Below are 12,604 nucleotides of genomic sequence, written 5' to 3'. Positions count from 1 at the left end.
ACTTTTTTTTTTTTTGTTTTCTTGCTAAGTTTAAACATTGCAATATTGGCAATCCTAATTTTAATTACCAAGTCTCACCTGAGGTATTTTTACCCCACCTCAGTGAAAACCCGTTAATATACTATCAAAACCTTTTTGTTTCCATATCCCCTTTGAGCCCCATGTTCCTGATGGTGAATCTCGTGCAGTCTCTGTACACTGAAAGAGCTTCTAGGGTGCCTGAAAGGGGGTATTTTCAGTGTTGTGGAATTGTTTAGGGCTGTGAACTGTGTCTTCTAGGAGGGGGTCTACTGGTAGGCATATGTTGGTGTTGGTCAGGTATCTGGGACAGGTGCTTGCTTTTATTTTTATTTTTTATTTTTTAAAGAGTATTTGAGAGAGATGCGCATGTAAGATGGGGGATAGAAGAGAGGGAGAAGCAGACTCCCTGCTGAGCAGGTTGCCTGAAGCAGGAAAAATCCCAGGACCCTGAGATCATGACCTCAGTTGAAGGCAGAAGCCTAGTTGACTGAGCCACACAGGTGACCCCAGATACTTGCTTTTATAACAAGTTTCTAAGACTGTATAGCTAGAACTCACTGCTGTTTCAAATAGGAACTCTTGCAGTTAAGTGCAGCAAAACTCCACCCAAAGGGGATATGGAAATTTCTAAGAAGTTTTTATTTACTCTGACATATTCAAGCCATACCTGTGTAGTTCAAAATCAAGCTGCAACATCCCATTCTCCTAGTCTCCACCGTTGGTGTATGGCCTCTTTGACTGAAGTCTCTCATCGCTATCGTACTGGTTTGCTGAACAGCCATTTAGTATGGGTAAGGCACCATGGGCTGCAGCGGGAACCCATGTGGCAGCACCTGAGGCCTCTAGTGCTGTTTCTCTCACAACAGTCACGGTAGTTAAAAGCCAGTTGTATAGCTGATAGAAACTAATCCAGGTCAGTAGCCAAATATATGCTGTTATATGTTACCAAGATCAAAATGTTCTTCCACTTACTAAAACCCCTGGTCCTACTAAAAGCTTATCTATCTGTTATTTATTTTTATTTTTTTAAATTACTGGACTTTATTTATTTAGAGCAGTTTTAGGTGAGTAGAAAGTACAGAGAGTTCCTATATACCCCCTCATCATCCCATTCCTGTCCAATTTCCTCTTGTTAGACTCTTAATGTTTGAACAGCAGTAATGGTATCCACCCTTCTCTAAGAACCTGAACGCTACTAAAAGAACTAAATATCAGGTCTTTCACAGATTAATTGCTTATCTTGTTGGATGCTATTTTGGGATTCTCCAGGGAAACAACATACAAAGGTAATAAGGTCCTTTTTTGAAAGAGTTTACTTGATGGTCCAGATTTAGACTTTTTGATTTTGTGTCGGTGGTTTGGTGTTGGGAATCTGTAGTCTTAAGATAATGAAACCATTAATTCTATAAATTCAGGGGACTCAAAAATCTTAGAAATGAATCAAACTTAGAGTCCTTGTTGGTGCAATAGATTTGGGAGTTGTGTGTTGGGTGTGCTGGGGTGGCAGTGGTATGCAATGGGGTTAAAGTCATGACTGCAAAACCTTAGAGCATCTCAGATTCAAAGAGTATGTGATTTAAAGTCAGACAGAACATGCCTATTGCTTTGTTTTCAAGTTTAAGTGTCTGATAAGACTTTGCTGCTCTTCTGAAATAGTTTCCTAATGTACGAAATGGGATGATAATGCCTTCTGAATAGGGGGTTGTTGTAGGGAGTAAATGAGATCAGTCTGTCTGTAGTGTCCGAGTGTATAACACATGGAAGCTAAGGTAGCATGGGTCCCAACCCAAGCTGACTGGGCTCTAGACATGCCCTTTGAGCTGATTCAGAAGGATTAAAAGAAGTTTATTCACAAAGACACCAAAAAGCCTCTTGGTAAACATCTTTTTGATTATTTGAATAAATGGAAATCCTAATTAAAAAAAAAAAGATTTTTATTTATTTATTTGACAGAGATTACAAGTAGGCAGAGAGACAGACAGAGAGAGAGAGAGAGGAGGAAGCAGGCTCCCTGCTGAGCAGAGAGCCTGATGCAGGGCTCGATCCCAGGACCCTGAGACCATGACCTGAGCCGAAGGGAGAGACTTAACCCACTGAGCCACCCAGGTGCCCCTGGAAATCTTAATTTTTGAGTGGCATCTTCCAGTTTGGTTTTTCTTCTGGACCAGTATTTCATAACTACATAAAATAGAAAGTAGATAGAGAGGGATGACATAGATAGAAAAAGAGTAGCTTTATAGGAAACTGTGACACATAGATATTAGCAAGACTAAGATCCCATTTTCTTATAAACTAAGAGAGAAGTATTTTCTCACAATTTATTACAGACCATTATGTATCATTAACACCATAAAGCAGAGCTTCCCAACATTTCTTATATCATGGTGAACATAGAAACTGTATTTTATAGCACCTGGGATACTGGAACAGATTCCGAGTCATTTCTGTGATGCTTGATGGAAAAATAAAGTAAGGTCAAGGGTAAGATTAGTACATGGAACTTATGCTGGGAGGTCCTGTACTTTTACTAGGTTCAAAACCATAATTTCCTTTCAAGCTATACAGTAGCCAACCAGGGTAGAGAATAAGATCAGTTACACAATTCACAGTATTCATGATGTAAAAATAGTTCAGGAGAGTTTATTTATTTTTTGGTAGTGAGATCAGAATAAAACATCTCCCGTGAGACTTCATAAAGAGGGCACTATGAGATAGGGTAAAAACTAGTGTCTTTGGCAGTGCATTTCATTCATTCATTCATTCATTCATTCATTCATTCATTATTTTGGAGAGAGAGATTGAGTGTGTGTGTGAGTGCAAGGAAGGGCAAAGGGAGAGAGAATCATCAAGGTAACTCTGCACTGAGCATGGAGCTTGATATGGGGCTCAGTTGAATGACTGATGATACGACACGATGACATGAGCTGAAACCAGGAGTCAGATGCTCAACCAGCAGAGCTATCCAGGTGCCCCTTTAGCATCATATTTATGATAAATATAGTGAGAAACTTTATGGGGGTTTAAATAAAATCCATCAGTGTAGACTGACATTAATTCAAATCACTATTCAAGAAAATAAATTCTATGGTGTGTATGTCTATTGTAGACTCTAGTATAACACATTTGGATACTCAGTTTTATGATCGCCTTGTTTAATTCAGGAGTAAATTTTAGAAATTTAGAAATTTAGAAATTTTAGAAAAGGGTATTTTTAAACCCTGGCTACAAATTAGAACCACTGCATGCTTTTGAAAAACACAGATGCTAAGCCCAACCCCTAAATTTCTGATTCCTTTGGTTTTAGGTAAAAGCTTGGCATAGTGAAGAATAACGGATTACTGACATTTTCTGCAGCCATTTCTCTGTAGATACCTTTTCTCTTTAGTGAGTTTGCTTTAGATATGACACAGCCATAAATTTCAAAATATGTTTCCTGAAAAATGCCTCATTCATATCTATTTTATAATTTTATTCAAGTATAAAGCTTTAATAGTAAGCTGTCCTGCAGATGGGATTGTCAGTATAAAAAACTTCATCAGCACCTGTTAATGTCTCTTTTTGATTTTAGTCATCCTAGTGGCTATGAAGTGGTGTCTTAAAATTACTCAAAAAACCCCCCTATGGGGCACCTGGGTGGCTCAGTGGGTTAAGCCGCTGCCTTCGGCTCAGGTCATGATCTCAGGGTCCTGGGATCGAGTCCCACATCGGGCTCTCTGCTCGACAGGGAGCCTGTTTCCTCCTCTCTCTCTCTCTGCCTGCCTCTCTGCCTACTTGTGATCTCTCTCTGTCAAATAAATAAATAAAATCTTTAAAACAAAACAAAACAAAACAAAAAAAAACCCCTATGATTTTGACTTACATTTCCCTGTCTTTCCCCATGTCTATTCCCTGTGTCTATTTTTTTTTAATTTTTTATTTTTTATAAACATATATTTTTATCCCCAGGGGTACAGGTCTGTGAATCGCCAGGTTTACACACTTCACAGCACTCACCAAAGCACATACCCTCTCCAATGTCCATAACCCCACCCCCCTTCTCCCAACCCCCCTTCCCACAGCAACCCTCAGTTTGTTTTGTGAGATTAAGAGTCACTTATGGTTTGTCTCCCTCCCAATCCCATCTTGTTTCATTGATTCTTCTCCTACCCACTTAAGCCCCCATGTTGCATCACCACTTCCTGTGTCTATTTTTTTGCCAGTACCATATTGTTTTGATTACTACTGCTTTGTAATATAACCTGAAATCTGGAAGTGATGCCTCCAGCTTTGTTTTTCTTTTTCAATGTTGCTTTGGCTATTCTGGGTCTTTTGTGGTTTCATACAAATTGTAGGATTGTTTGTTCTAGCTCTGCAAAAACTGCTGTTGGTATTTTGATGAGGTGGTGTATAGATTGCATTGGCTAGTATAGACATTTTAACATTATTTGTTCTTCCAATCTTATGAGCATGGAATACTTTTTCATTTTTTGTGTCTTCTTCAGTTTTTTCAATCAGTATTTTATAGTTTGCAGAGAATAGATCTTTCACTTCTTTGGTTAGGTTTATTCCTAAATATTTTATTGTTTCTGGTGTAGTTGTAAATGGGATTTATTCCTTGATTTGTCTTTCTGCTGCTTCATTATTGGTGTAGAGAAATGCAATAGATTTCTGTATATTGATTTTTGTATCTTGTAACTTTACTGAATTTGTTTATCAGTTCCTGCAGTTTTTGGCAGAATCTTTTGGGTTTTCTATACAGAGTATCATGTCATTTGCAAATAGTTAAAGTTTGACTTTTTCCTTGTCAATTTGAATGCCTTTCATTTCTTTTTGTTGTCTGATTATGAGGTTAGGACTTCCAGTAGTATGTTAAATAAAGTAGTGAGAGTGGACATTCCTGTCTTGTTCCTTACAATGAATGGAAAGCTCTCAGTTTTTTTCCATTAAGGATATTAGCTGTATGTTTTTCATGTATGTACTGTTATTATGTTCAGGTATATTCTCTCTAAACCCACTTTGTTGAGGGTTCTTACCATGAATGGATGTTGTACTTTGTCAAATACTTTTTCTGGGTCTATTGAAATGATCCAAATGGTTCTTATTATCCTTTCTTTTATTAATGTGACGTGTCACATTGATTGATTTGTGAGTATTGAATGCCCCTTGCAACCCAAGAATAAATCCCACTAGATTGTAGTGGATGATTTTTTAAATAAATTATTGGATTTGGTTTGCTGATGTTTAATGGATGAGTTTAAATCCATGTTCATCAAAAATACTGGCCTGTAGTTCTATTTTTTTTTTTTTTTTTATTTCCAGCATAACAGTATTCATTATTTTTGCACCACACCCCGTGCTCCATGCAATCCGTGCCCTCTATAATACCCACCACCTGGTACCCCAACCTCCCACCCCCCGTCCCTTCAAAAACCCTCAGATTGTTTTTCAGAGTCCATAGTCTCTCATGGTTCACCTCCCCTTCCAATTTCCCCCAACTCCCTTCTCCACTCTAAGTCCCCATGTCCTCCATGCTATTTGTTATTTAGTGGAGTCTTTATCTGGTTTTGGTATCAGGGTAATGCCGGCCTCATAGAATGAATCTGGAAGTTTTTGTTCCTTTTCTATTTTTTGGAATGGTTTCAGAAGAATAGAAGTTAACTCTTCTTTAAATATTTGGTAATGGAGACACTTTAAATATTTCGGGATACCTGGCTAGCTGAGTTGGTAGAGCATGCAACTCTTGATCTCAGGGTTGTGAGTTTGAGCCTTATGTCAGATATAGAGATTTCTTAAAAAAATAAAATCTTAAAAGAAAATATTTGGTAGTATTTACCTGTGAAGCCATCTGGCCCTGGGATTTGTTTGTTGGGAGTTTTTTGATTAGTGATTTAATTTCTTTGCTAGTTATTGGTCTGCTCAAGTTTTCTATTTCTTCCTTTTTCAGTTGTGGTAGTTTATGTTTCTAGGAAATTTATCCATTTCTTCCAGGTTGTCCAATTTGTTTGCATATAGTTTTTCATAATATTCTCTTATAAGTGTTTGTTTTTCTGTGGTATTGATTGTTATTTCTCCTCTCTCATTTGTGGTTTTATTTATTTGGATTCTTTCTCTTTTTGTTAAGTCTAGCTAGAGATTTATCACTTTTATTAATTTTTTTAGAGAATCAGCTCATGGTTTCATTGATTTGTTTTATTGTTTTTTTTTAGTTCCCATGTTATTTATTTCTGCTCTGATTTTTATTATTTCTTTCCTTCTGCTGGCTTTAGGCTGTGTTTGTTGTAACATTTTAATTGAGATCTGCATGGCAGTAATGAACCAGCCACACAAATATCCATAGCATTTTATGTAGAAGAAATCACTAGTACAAAAGTGTAAGAAAGAACAGTTTGGTATATTTGAGGAACAGAAAGAAGGCCAGTGTGCCTAAAGTGTCCTCTGTGAAAGGGAGACTAGATGGAGATGAGGCCAGAGCTAGACAGGTCCAGATTATGTAGAACCTCATAGGCAGTCATGGTAAGGAATTGGATTTTATTCCAATTGCAAACAGTGAGAAGGGTTGAAGCAGGGAACCAATGTGGAGAGAGGGGAACCCTCCTCCACTGTTGGTGGGAATGCAAGCTGGTGCAACCACTCTGGAAAACAGCATGGAGGTTCCTCAAAATGTTGAAAATAGAACTGCCCTATGACCCAGCAATTGCACTACTGGGTATTTACCCTAAAGATACAAACGTAGTGATCCGAAGGGGAACGTGCACCCGAATGTTTATAGCAGCAATGTCCACAATAGCCAAACTATGGAAAGAACCTAGATGTCCATCAATAGATGAATGGATCAAGAAGATGTGGTATATATACACAATGGAATACTATGCAGCCATCAAAAGAAATGAAATCTTGCCATTTGCAACGACGTGGATGGAACTAGAGGGTATCATGCTTAGCGAAATAAGTCAAGCGGAGAAAGACAACTATCATATGATCTCCCTGATATGAGGAAGTGGAGATGCACCGGAGGGGGGTGTTAGGGGGTAGGAGAAGAATAAATGAAACAAGATGGGATTGGGAGGGAGACAAACCATAAGTGACTCTTAATCTCACAAAACAAACTGAGGGTTGCTGGGGGGAGGGGGATTGGGGGAAAGGGGGTGGGGTTATGGACATTGGGGAGGGTATGTGCTTTGGTGAGTGCTGTGAAGTGTGTAAACCTGGCGATTCACATACCTGTACCCCGGGGGATAAAAATATATTGTATGTTTATAAAAAATAAAAATTATTAAAAAAAAAGATTATTCTGGATCTTGTGTGGAAGATTGATTGTAGGGAGTTAAGAAGGGAGGGCCAGTTGTATCTCATAGTAGCAATCCATGTGAGAGAAGGTAGTGTCTGGACCAGGGTGATGGTGTAGATAAAGATAAATGGATGCATTCAGGATATATCTGGTAATAAAGTCAACCTGCTAATGGCCTAGATGTCAGTTTAGAAAAGAGAGGAATCAAGAAAAGAATCTGAGGTTTTTGACAACTTGGTAGATGGCATGATAATAGATGATAGATATTATTATTTCTTTGCATGGTTGGTGTCTTCACTACCAGGCTAAGAGCTTGCTGATGTTGTTAAAAATATATTATTCATTCTTGAATTTCAAGAACCTAGCAAATACTGAATTAGTGTGGACAAAAATATCAGTGATAATACTAGGGGATAAATAAGAGAACATGAAAAGACATGTAACTTGGAACAATTAGAAAATGCTGCTTCTTCTTTTAAGATTATTTATTTATTTTAGAGAGAGATTGTTTGAGTGCAGGGGGAGGGGCAGAGGGAGACAAAGAATGCTCATTTGTGGAGCATAAGGAATAACACGGAAGACATAGGGAGATGAAGAGAAGTGAGTTGGGGGAAATTGGAGGGGTAGACAAACCATGAGAGACTGTGGATCCTGAGAAACAAACTGAGGGTTTTGGAGGGGGTTTGTGGGAGGTTGGGTGAGTCTGGTGGTGATTATTAAGGAGGGTACATATTGCATGGAGCACTGGGTGTGGTGTATAAACAATGAATTCTGGAACATTGAAAAGAAATAAAAAAAAAAAAAGAAAAATAGAGTACTGATACAAGGTACCATGTGGATGAACTTTGAAAACACTCTGCTAAATAAAGTAAGCCAGACAAGGTAAAAAAAAAAAAAAAAAAAAAAAAGAAAAAAAAGAAAAAAGAAAAGAAAGAATCCTCAAGCAGACTCCACTCTTTGGATGGAGCCCAATGCAGGCTTGATCCCAGGACGCAGAGATCCTGATCTGAGCCAAAACCAAGAGTCGGCTACTTAACTGACGGAGTCTCCAGGCGCCCACAGAAAATGCTTCTAAGAAAGAACATTTGTATTGACTCATGAAGGAAAGCAGGGGTTGGGAAGAGGGCGGATTTGTAATTAAACAGAAAAATACTCTGTTATAGTGTCTAAACATAAATGAACCACTTTGTCTTACAAAATCAAGTCCCTCGTTAATGCTCACTTAAGTCATGCTGTCTTGAAACAAAGGGTGACACTAGTCAAACTTCCTGTATCCCATGAGGCCAAATGAGGTGGTAGAATGTACCTACAGTCTTTTTTTTTTTAATAATTTTTTATTTTTATAAACATATATTTTTATCCCCAGGTGTACAGGTGTTTGGAATGAGCTTTGTTAAATCTGGACAGCTTTTCTTTGATCAGAGAAGTGGTGATTGTTAGGACAAGTGCTTGATTTATTGTGTAGATTTATATACGTGTTCTTATTTCTATTTAAGTAATTTTTATCAACAGTGTTTACCTTAGATTGTATGTTTTTAAAAGCCAGATATGATGTTAGTTTTTTCTTAGAATACCTAGTACAGTGTACCGTGTGTATTTAGATGCTAAATAAATTTGCTTTTGTAGTGATATTTTCCTGTCTGTAGAGAGTGTTTTCTAATGTTGGATTGAGATAGCTTTCTCCCCACCCCAGATTTTTATTTATAAAAATTAAAAACCTATAGAACAATTGGAATGATAATGCAGTAGATGTACATAACACCACATTTAGATTTACCAATTTTTTATTTTTTGGAACATGTGTTTTATCTCTCTGTGCATACACTCACATAATAAATGCATATGAAAGTAAGTTACAGACATTTAAACCCCAAATACTACAGCATGAGTCTTTAAGGTGTTAACAAAGACATTCTCTAAGTTTAAAACATTGTTAAACTGAAAAAATTGAACTTAAACTCAGTAATAGTAGTTTAATATAGACTCTGTATTCAAATTTATTCAATTTTAACATTTTTTATGGCCTTTGATTTAATTATATTTTTAGATAAAGAAGCCAGTCAGTGACTATACACTGCATCCAAATGATAGATTTCTTTTATCGTGGTATGCATTGTGTCTTGAATCTGTTTTGTATCTTGTTTGCTCTTATGGAGTTGTTTGCATTATTTAAAGGTAACATATTTTGACTCTTTCAGGAAAAGTGCATGACGTTTATTAACTATAAAATAAAATAGGTTGCTTTTCCAGCTGCTGCATAGCCCTGAAGGTTAACTATGAAAATGACTTTTCCAGTAACTGAGTGAGCTGAACTATTGCTTTTAAAAACTCTTTTCAGTGCTTCTTTTCCAGCCTTTGAACTTTTCACTAAGCATTAGTCATTTTTAATAAAAATACATTTTGTTTATAGGTCTTAATAGCATTTTGTCTTCATAAAAATATGGAAAACTTCACCAGATTCAATCCATTGCAGCTTAAAAAAAAAAAAAAAAAGGTAAGTTTTGAAATGAAACACTAAACTACCTGCTCCCCAAGTTAATAAATTACATAATGATTAAATTCTCTCTGACTGACTTCGGAATTTTCTAATTTTAAAAACTGATGCCAGGGAAGAAATGTTGAAATACTATTAAAAACATCAGATTTACTGAAAAGCACACCAATTATGCTACTCTAAGTACCATGGTGACATTAACCAAACATTTTCTCTATCAATATAGAAAATTTGGAGTTCTTTATTCTTTGCAGTGGCTTATTCTCATTCATTACTGCAGATAAAGCAGTATTATCCAATGTTACCTCCCCAAAGGCAACTTTTATTTTGATTATTTCATGGTCTCCAAATGTGTAGTTTATTGTTTATGGTTACAGTATGAATGAGAGACGGGAATGTTAGGTCACTAGTGGCTACAAAGTATTCATATCTTGATATTATTTATTAGTTTAGTAAAAAATTTTGACATCATTTGAGCCAAATTGGAAATGGTTATTAGCTCTTTTCTCTCTTCCTCACCTCCATTTTTTTTTCTTTCCAAGTTTTCCAGTGATCTTTGAGGCTGTATATATATATTTTCAACATTTTTCTTACTGTTTTTTTTCCCTAAAATATATTTTAAATGTATTTTCTGTGAGTCATATACTTAAAAAATACATATGTACGTATAAAAACGTACACAGTTGTAAATTTATCCTTATCTTTCAGCTCATCTCCAGGCCATTTTACTGTTTGTAGTCAAGGAAAGTTTCCCTTCTCAGGTCTTTTAAGGTGTGTCACCCTCTTTTAGGCTTTCCTTCTCTTTCAGAATCATTTATGGAGATACTGAAATTTATCTCAAGCTCTGTTGTGTTGATTGAAATTGCTCATATGTTGAAAAATCTTTGGCTAATGAAAACAATCCTATTCCATTTCTTCAGCTTAGTGGGCCTGGCTGTCCTTGAGGTCTCCAATTCTTGTCTTCACGCCACTTTAATCCTGTTCTGGTGTGATTATACTCTAGACTCTAGACCTCATCATTCATTATAAGTAGACTTCCATCTCCAAAATTTGTGGAATTGATATCTTGTTTATTGCCCATTCTACCAAGCCTGGGTTGTAGTCTCAATGAAACACTCAATTACTCAACCCTTTTAAAGCCTCTTTATTCAATTTCTTCTGCTCAGCATCTAATCCTGTGGAGTCTTGCCTACACTTTCTTGAAAGCCATGTTTCTATCAGTCTGCAGACTTATCCATTAGGTTATCCTGACAGTAACTCAAATTTAGTGTGTCCAGATATAACTCATTATTAATTATCCCAAATGAGAATGGGAACTGTGTTTATTTTGTTTACAGCTTTGTTCTCCATGCCAGTGTATATTGTGCATGAAATAAATTTTTGTTGGATGATGGAGCGAATGAGTTCTGTTTTCCTCAACTATCCTGGCAGCTTTCCCTAACATCCTTTTTCTTCTTGACATTATCATTTAAAAAAATAATTTAAAAAAATTTTAAATAAACATATAATGTATTGTTAGCCCCAGGGGTACATCTGTGAATCGCCAGGTTTACACACTTCACGGCACTCACCATAGCACATACCCTCCCCAATGTCAATGATCCTACCACCCTCTCCCTACTCCCTTCCCCCTGGCCACCCTCAGTTTGTTTTGTGACATTAAGAGTTGACATTATCACTTAACTGACAGAGAGGCCATCAAAATCTTTTGTGTTTCAGGGTCTTAGGTCCAGTTAAGAGGATGAAACTTAGAAATATGCTTCAAAAAAGGGAGGAGGTAGAAGATTGGCTTGTGTTGAGATGGATAGGATAGTTCTCTAATCCTGGACAGATATGGGTTATTTGGGGGAATTTCCTCAAGGTTGGGAAAGGGGACAGTATTTTGGGAAGTGTTCTTCATGAGGCAGATATGTGTGTCCATTCTCATGCCAATCCTAAAGAGATGGAAGGGGGGTGTGTGTATGTGTGTGATTGAACATAGGAGTCTTGGCCTTTAGCTTTTTTTCTCTCTATGGTCTTGGAGCTGCAGTAGTGAATTACCACCAATATGGCACAGAAACATATTTTGATGATGGAATATATGCAGTTTTATATTATAATTTCATTAGGTAAAAATAATTTTCATTTTTTCCCCACAGGTTTTATGATGAAAATCAATGAAAATTCAATTGAGGAGATACTCTATAATTTTGAATAATTCTTCTATTAATGTGCATATAGGTTACTTCCATCTTTTCCTATTTTAAAATTAAACTGTAATGAATGTCTTAATATATAATGTTTTTCTTCTTATGGTTTATTTTTCAGTACTTATATAACCATGATTAACAATTGCACCAAAAAGAATAAAATATCTAGGAATAAACTTAACCAAAGAGGTGAAAGACCTATACTCTGGAAAAGTTATAAAACACTGATGGAAGAAATTGAAGATGACACAAATAAATGGAAAGATAGTCCATGCTCATAGGTTGGAAGAGTTGATATTGTTAAGGTCTCCATACTATCCAAAGCAGTCTACAGATTCAGTGCAATCCCTATGAAAATATCAACAACATTTAGCACAACAGTAGAATAAATAATACTAAAATTTGTATGGACTCACAGAAGAACCTGAGTAGCCAAAGGAATCCTGAGAAGGAACAAAGCTGGAGGTATCACAATACTAGATTTCAAAATATACTACAAAGCTGTAATACTCAAAACATTATGGTACTGGCACAAAAATAGACACATAGATCAGTGGAGCAGAATAGAAAACCCAGAAATAAACTCATAATTGTATGGTTAATTAATATGACAAGGGAGGCAAGAATTCACAA

The 12,604-nt window shown here is 36.5% G+C and overlaps 1 long non-coding RNA gene across 1 annotated transcript in view; it reads left to right on the top strand.

Annotated features, from left to right (window-relative positions):
• LOC116584696 overlaps window positions 1–12,098 on the top strand; it is a 36,166-nt gene extending 24,068 nt beyond the window's left edge. Inside the window, exons 2-3 of the long non-coding RNA XR_004283288.1 lie at window positions 9,699–9,782; window positions 11,921–12,098. This is a non-coding gene — a long non-coding RNA (uncharacterized LOC116584696). The remainder of the gene's footprint in view (window positions 1–9,698; window positions 9,783–11,920) is intronic.
• The last annotated feature ends 506 nt before the right edge of the window (window positions 12,099–12,604 follow it).

The sequence above is a fragment of the Mustela erminea genome, chromosome 2 (assembly GCF_009829155.1).
Source record: "Mustela erminea isolate mMusErm1 chromosome 2, mMusErm1.Pri, whole genome shotgun sequence".
Taxonomy (NCBI): Eukaryota; Metazoa; Chordata; class Mammalia; order Carnivora; family Mustelidae; genus Mustela; species Mustela erminea.
Note: the sequence above shows the minus strand (reverse complement) of the source record. Positions and strands in the feature narration are given on the sequence as shown.